Raw genomic sequence first — 6,765 nt, forward strand, 5'->3', positions numbered from 1 at the left:
AAAAGCTTTATCACATCCATTACATTTGTAAGGTTTCTCTCCAGTATGAACTCTTTCATGATTTTGAAGCTGACCATGAGAAGCAAAGAATTTACTACATTGCTTACATTCATAAGGTTTCACATCAGTATGTGTTGCTTTATATATTCGGAGACTAGCGGTACTCGAAAAGGCTTTACCACATCCATTACATTTGTAAGGTTTCTCTCCAGTATGAACTCTTTCATGTCTTTTAAGATCATTCTGACCTGCAAAACCTTTACCACATTGATTACATTCATAGGGTTTCTCTCTAGTATGTATTCTTTTATGTACTTGGAAATGACAACGATGTGCAAAGGCTTTACCACATTGCTCACATTCATAAGGTTTCCAGTATGTGTTCTTTTATGTACTTGGAGATAACTGTGATATGCAAAGGCTTTACCACATTCATTACATTTGTAAGGTTTCTCTCTAGTATGTGTTACCATATGTATTTGGAGATGATCGAGCCTTGCACAGGCTTTGCCACACTGATCACATTCATAGGGTTTCTCTCCAGTATGTGTTCTTTTATGTACTTGGAGATAATTGTGAGATGCAAAGGCTTTACCACATTTGTTACATTTATAAGGTTTCTCTCCAGTATGTGGTATCATATGCATTTGGAGATGATTGAGCTTCGCAAAGGTTTGACTACACTGACTACATCCATAGGGTTTCTCTCCAGTATGTGTTCTTTTATGTATTTGAAGAGTACCATGATGTGCAAAGTCTTTACCACATTGATTACACTTATAGGATTTCTCTTCAGTATGCACTCTCTCATGATTTTGAAGTTCAGAATGGTATGTAAAGGCTTTACCACATTGCTTACATTCATATGGTTTCTCTCCTGTATGTGTTCTTTCTCTCTTTTTTCTTTCTTTCTTTCTTTCTTTCTTTCTTTCTTTCTTTCTTTCTTTTTTATTTTTTCTAATATTTATTTATTACTATATGTAAGTACACTGTAGCTGTTCTCAGACACACCAGGGGAGGGCATCAGATCTCATTAAGGATGGTGTGAGCCACCATGTGGTTGCTGGGATTTGAACTCATAACCTCTGGAAGAGCAGTCAGTGCTCTTAACCACTGAGCCATCTCACCAGCCCCGTATCTGTTCTTTTATGTATTTGGAGACTATTGTGAAGTACAAAGGATTCATCATATTGAATACCTTCATAAGGTCTCTCTCTGGTATGAATTCTTTCATGCTTTTGAGGATAACTGTGACGTGCAAAGGCTTTACCACACTGAGTATACTCAGAAGGTTTCTCTCTAGTAGGACTTCTTTCATGCCTGCAAAGATAACTGGCATATGTGAAAGCTTTACCACAATCACTACACCAATGAATCTTTTTATCTGTAGGAATTAATTTTACAATTTGGTCTAACTGTAAAGATGAATCAGCTCTTAAGGTTGTATCACTTTGTTTAATTCATGGTTTCCCCTTCGTTATGAGTTGTTTTGCATGTTTGAGGAACCTGTAATGGTAAGAGTGTTATTATATAGCTCACATTTGTAGCTATATAATACAATTTGTAGTATCCCTTTTCTCTGTGAGATTTTTTTCACATATTTGAAGAAAAATGGAAGAGCTCAGAGCTTTACCACACTGAGTATGTTCATAGATTTTCCTATATTGTGAAATATACTATATTTGCATACTACATTGGCAAAGTAAACCAGGAAAAACAGAGAAGAATTTTCACATTCCTAGTATTCATAGGGATTTTCTGCAGGGTAAGTTTACAGATATATTCCCAATGAAGTTGGAAAATGAGTTGTCATTATAAACCTGTATCATATTGAGAAAGTTTACACAAATGGGGACTACTACAAATATTTTAATTGTTCTGGGAGAGAGGGGTACATACTTCTTTCAATATTCAATATTGCTATGTTCACATGGCTTATGTCCATTGTAACACATGATGTACCTAGTAAAAAAGAATAACAAAGGAAAGATTTCCTGTGGCATTCACAGTTTGACTTTTTGCTCATCATAGACATGTGGTCTAGTGATTAAGGTTTCTCCCCAACAACATTCCTGACTCTCATAAACTGCCCCTCTCACTTAGCAATGTTACTATATGAGTAACCAGCTTTACTATGGAATACTTGCTTGTTAGAAATGTACTTATTACTTATTCAATACATATATAATCTTTTATAATAGGAGATTAAATAGTTTGGCAGTTCTACAGAGTAGCTGTAATGTGGCTCTGATTCAAATGCTAAGGAATGCCTTGCAAACACAAAAATCAGACACCTGACATTGAGGTACATGGGTTTGTGAGAATTTAATAATCATCAATACAGTTAAAGAAGTATTCTGTTTACACTCTTGCTTTTCTTTAAAACTTCCAGGACACATTAACATTTCTTCAGAAGCATATTTATACCAACTTGCACATGAAAATTACCTTCCGTGTCTTCTAGAACTTTGACAATGTTCTTCAATATTATGGTCTTCCCAATTGTAGCCTAAAATATAGTACCAGAATATATGATATATTATTGGAAATTAGGCAAAATTTAAGTTACTATCTTCAGTGAAATTAATTTATTTACCTCATTCTTCCTCATTCTCATTTGAAATTACAGAAAAATATCAGTAACAAAGAAATAGTTGTTCCCTTATTTTAAAAAGTGAAAGAAAATTCACTATCTTACCTATAGCAATGAGGTTCTTGTAGGTCTTCAGCATCACATCTTTGTAGAGACTCCTCTGTGAAGGATCCAGCAAAGCCCCTTCTTCTCAAGTGAAGTTCACATGCACATTATCATAGGTCACTGCATCTTAAAATATCCCATACATATGTAAACAGAAACCATCATCATACTGACATCACTGTAAATGTATGCTTCATTGACAATATATTTGCATAATTTTGGTGCTTCTCCCACTTATTTCTTGACCCAGAAGTTTTAATGTACTTGCCAAGTCATCCTAGAAGGAAATTGAATAAGGTTCACCTCTGTCATTTCTTTGCTCTTTGAATAGGATATAGCCTTGCAAGAGACATGCTAATGAACAGAGAGAAAGATATATATATATATATATATATATATATATATATATATATAGAGAGAGAGAGAGAGAGAGAGAGAGAGAATACTAAACATACATCAGAGAAACTGTAGAAACAATTACTAACTACAAAAAATGATAAGCAAGCTGAGTGTATTGGCTCATGTCTTTAATCCCAGTGTTCAGGAGGCAGAGGCAGGTGTCACTGGCAGCCTTGTCTATCCAGGACAGCCAGAGGTATATATGAAGACCCTGTCTTCCCTGTAAAAATCAATCAAACAAGAAAGATAGAAACAACTTAGAGGCTTTTACTTAAGTTCCTACAAAGAATTATACATTCACTCCAGTTCTGTATTCATCTTCCAGAATCCTGAAGTACCCCAGGGTAAACTGTAACCCTAACAAGATTTTTATTAAAAGGGGATGCATTTTTAAACAGTTACAAATGGACAGATGAAAATATTGAGAAAGTAAATGTTGATCCTAAGTAAACAATGGTTCAGCAATGAAGAGCTCTTGCTGGTCTTGCAAATAACTGGGTGCAATTGCAAGTACTTAGAAGGGGGCTTTACAACTATCTATTACTAGAAGTTCAGGAATTCTGAAACCATTATCTGACTACTATGGGGACTAGGGATATACATTTCTCTGTGTGCATATTCATGCATACAGGCAAAGTACTCATTCATTTAAAAAAATCAAAACTAACACAACAGGTAGAAAGAATGATATGCACCTGCAATTTAATGACTCAGAAAGCTCAGGCAGTATTAATGTCATGAATACATGCCATCCTAACAAATTCTCTCTGCCCAATTTCAAAATTTACAATGTGGATGAAGATCAACACAACAGTGTAGGTTTGACATGTTCCAAAACCTACATTACAGGCCCATCAGCCAATAATGTAAAAAACAAACAAACAAAGAGAAAGCCAGGCATGTTGGCCCACACTGAATCCCAGCACTGTGAACCAGAGTCAGGAGACCTTTATTTACATTTGAGGCCTGCAGGTCCTATACACCTACTTTCAGGGCTACTCAGAGAAACTTCAGAAACAAAAACAAAACTAAAAACGGAAAAACAACAGGCTCACAAAATAGCTTAGCACTGAATACCAAGTGCTTCAACTACATCTTATGTAGTTTAGCAACAGAGTCTATAATGGTGAAGGCAAGGCAACATGAGAAGGAAGCTGACTCAAACACGACACAGGACACACACACACACACACACACACACACACACACACACACACACACTCAGAGGGAATGTGTTGAGTCTATTTACACTCAAATTTCATCCCAAATAAGGAATCTAGAAAGGTTGTTCCTACAAAAACTTCGATTGAGAGGACTGAGTTGGCCAGAACCAGGATGACTCCATGACAGGCTGCAAACTGGCAGTTTAGGATACTAGGTCTAAGTTCCTGTTTCCCAGAACTGGAAAAGTCTAAAACAAATCAATTCCAGTAAAACCACCCCTTACAGGCAGCCAATCAGGAGCTGCCATGAGCTGCCCCTGCCACCAGGCCTGAGCCAAGTCTGAGCCAAGAACTGTTAGTCAGCAATGGTTCTGGAAAGTCTCCCAAATTCTCCAGAACCTTGATCAATCCCAAAGACACCCATACTCTTCTTGGAATTCCCCGAATTGGCTTTAAATTGAGCTTGTAAAAACTTGGGGATGTCTTTCTCCATCCTAGTGAATGGTAGACCCCTGCATGCTAGAATTCTGCAGAATAAAGTGCTCTTCGCTTTCGCATACTATTTGAGTCTGGGGTCTTCCTTTAGTGATTCTTGGACCCTAACATTATAAGCTTCCCCAAGTAAAGCCACAAAGGAGAGACAAGAGTTCAAAAACATCACCCTATTTGGGAGCTTTTTGACTCAATCAACTACATTTTGACCCTGGTCACTATAGGCTCATGGCAATCTATGATGAAAATATATTTAGTTTAATTTCAATGATCCTAAAAGTCTGCAGCAGCCCATACACTCTTCAAATGTCCAAAGTTCCTTCTGACACTCAGGACAATCTCTTGATTGGCACATCTTGTAAAGTCAGAAAGCAAGTTATGTCTTTTCAACATACAATGGCTCAGAATACCCCTTCCTATTCCAATAGAGAGGAATGTGCACAGAGTGAAGGAAGTTTGGACCAAAGCAAGAAACCCATCAGGGCAAACACCAAACCCTGTAGATCCATCTCAGACACATGGGGCCTTAGTCTCTAAAAGGCTTAGATGACCCTATCCCTGCAACTTCTCATACATCTCAAGGTTTAGTTTCTTCTACCCCCTATATGCAGCTCTCCATGGCAGGTGTCTCATAGCTTAGGTATCTCAACATCTTGTGCTCTCAAAATGCAACTCAGGCTTCACCTTCACAGGTTCATGCAATGCTCTCTCACAGTGTCCTCCCTCACTGGGGCCAAACACTCTGCCAAACAGGGATGGCTAGAACAGGGCTGAAAACACAGAGGAAGAATCTATGACCTTATATGTTCCATCTTTCTCATTTCCAGAACTTCCTGCCTAAGTTTGGACTCTAAATTGGGATGGACCCTGCCACCCGTGGACCACAGCTGTAGCAGGTTTTAGATGCAGTTCCTTCCTGGGGCTAGGAAGCATTTTGCTTATTCCCCCTTTCATTAACTGAAGGCTTGGCAGAAGGGAGTGTTTCCTTTAGGGCACCTTCTTAGGCTTCCAATCCTGAGCAAGGACCTTCTCTTTAATGGTGAAAATCTCTTTGAAAACTCATGCCAGGGCTGGAGAGATGGCTCAGCAGTTAACAGTACTGACTGCTCTTCCAGAGGTTCCAAGTTCAATTCCCAGCAACCACATGGTGGCTCACAACCATCTGACACCCTCTTCTGGTATGTCTTAAGACAGTGACAGTGTACTTACATAAAACAAATAAATAAATCTTAAAAATGAAATTTTATGCCTCTGTCTCAGCATTTGGCTGCCATCTGTAACGTCCCAGTGTTGTTTTTCTCTACAAACCACAGACTTTACATTAATTTCTGCCCCACTTGTTGCTTTTTTTTCCATTGTAGTCCTGCATGAGTCACTAGTAGTAATTATCCAACAGATAATCCCATCTAAGAATACAGCCCATTATTTTAAATTCTGCCTTACTCAGTTTCTCAGGACATGGGCAGAATAAGAGAGATTTGGGGTCAAAATACCACACAAATGACCTTTAGCTAAACATTTCGGAGTCTATTTTCGACTGAGATCCTATGACCTCAACTTCTGTCTGCATTACTTACAATACTCCAATCTTCCAGGTGCTCCAAGAACAGCTGATTAAGCTCTGTGTAGAGCTCTCTATGCTCTTTGCCATCTCACGTCCTGGTATTTCCCACCTTTCTTCGAAAGAGAACATTTCCAGGGTCTGTCCAACAACTAAATCATTTTTTGCATTCCTTTGTTGTTGCTCTAACTTGTTACTCTGCTGCTGTGACTGGCTGTGACTGGATCCTCTACCCAAAGGTACCGCTGTCAGCTGCATAGGCCACCATGCACACCTGAGGAGCCTCTGTGTCTAAGGAAACTCCTTTTGTACCCTAGAACTGAATTTCCTTGACTCATACCACTGTGGCTGGTAATAATGTACCACAGACCGGGGTTTCTCGCGGGGGGCCCCTTGTTCTGCGGGACGAGGGATTCTGGCCAGGTGGGCACGGGATTCGGCTTTGACAAACA

At 38.7% G+C, this 6,765-nt stretch overlaps 1 pseudogene; it reads right to left on the reverse strand.

Moving 5' to 3' along the window:
• Positions 1-434: 434 nt before the first annotated feature.
• LOC116097920 overlaps positions 435-6,765 on the reverse strand; it is a 15,673-nt pseudogene continuing 9,342 nt past the window's right edge.

Source organism: Mastomys coucha, unplaced genomic scaffold (genome assembly GCF_008632895.1).
Source record: "Mastomys coucha isolate ucsf_1 unplaced genomic scaffold, UCSF_Mcou_1 pScaffold2, whole genome shotgun sequence".
In the NCBI taxonomy this organism is placed as follows: domain Eukaryota; kingdom Metazoa; phylum Chordata; class Mammalia; order Rodentia; family Muridae; genus Mastomys; species Mastomys coucha.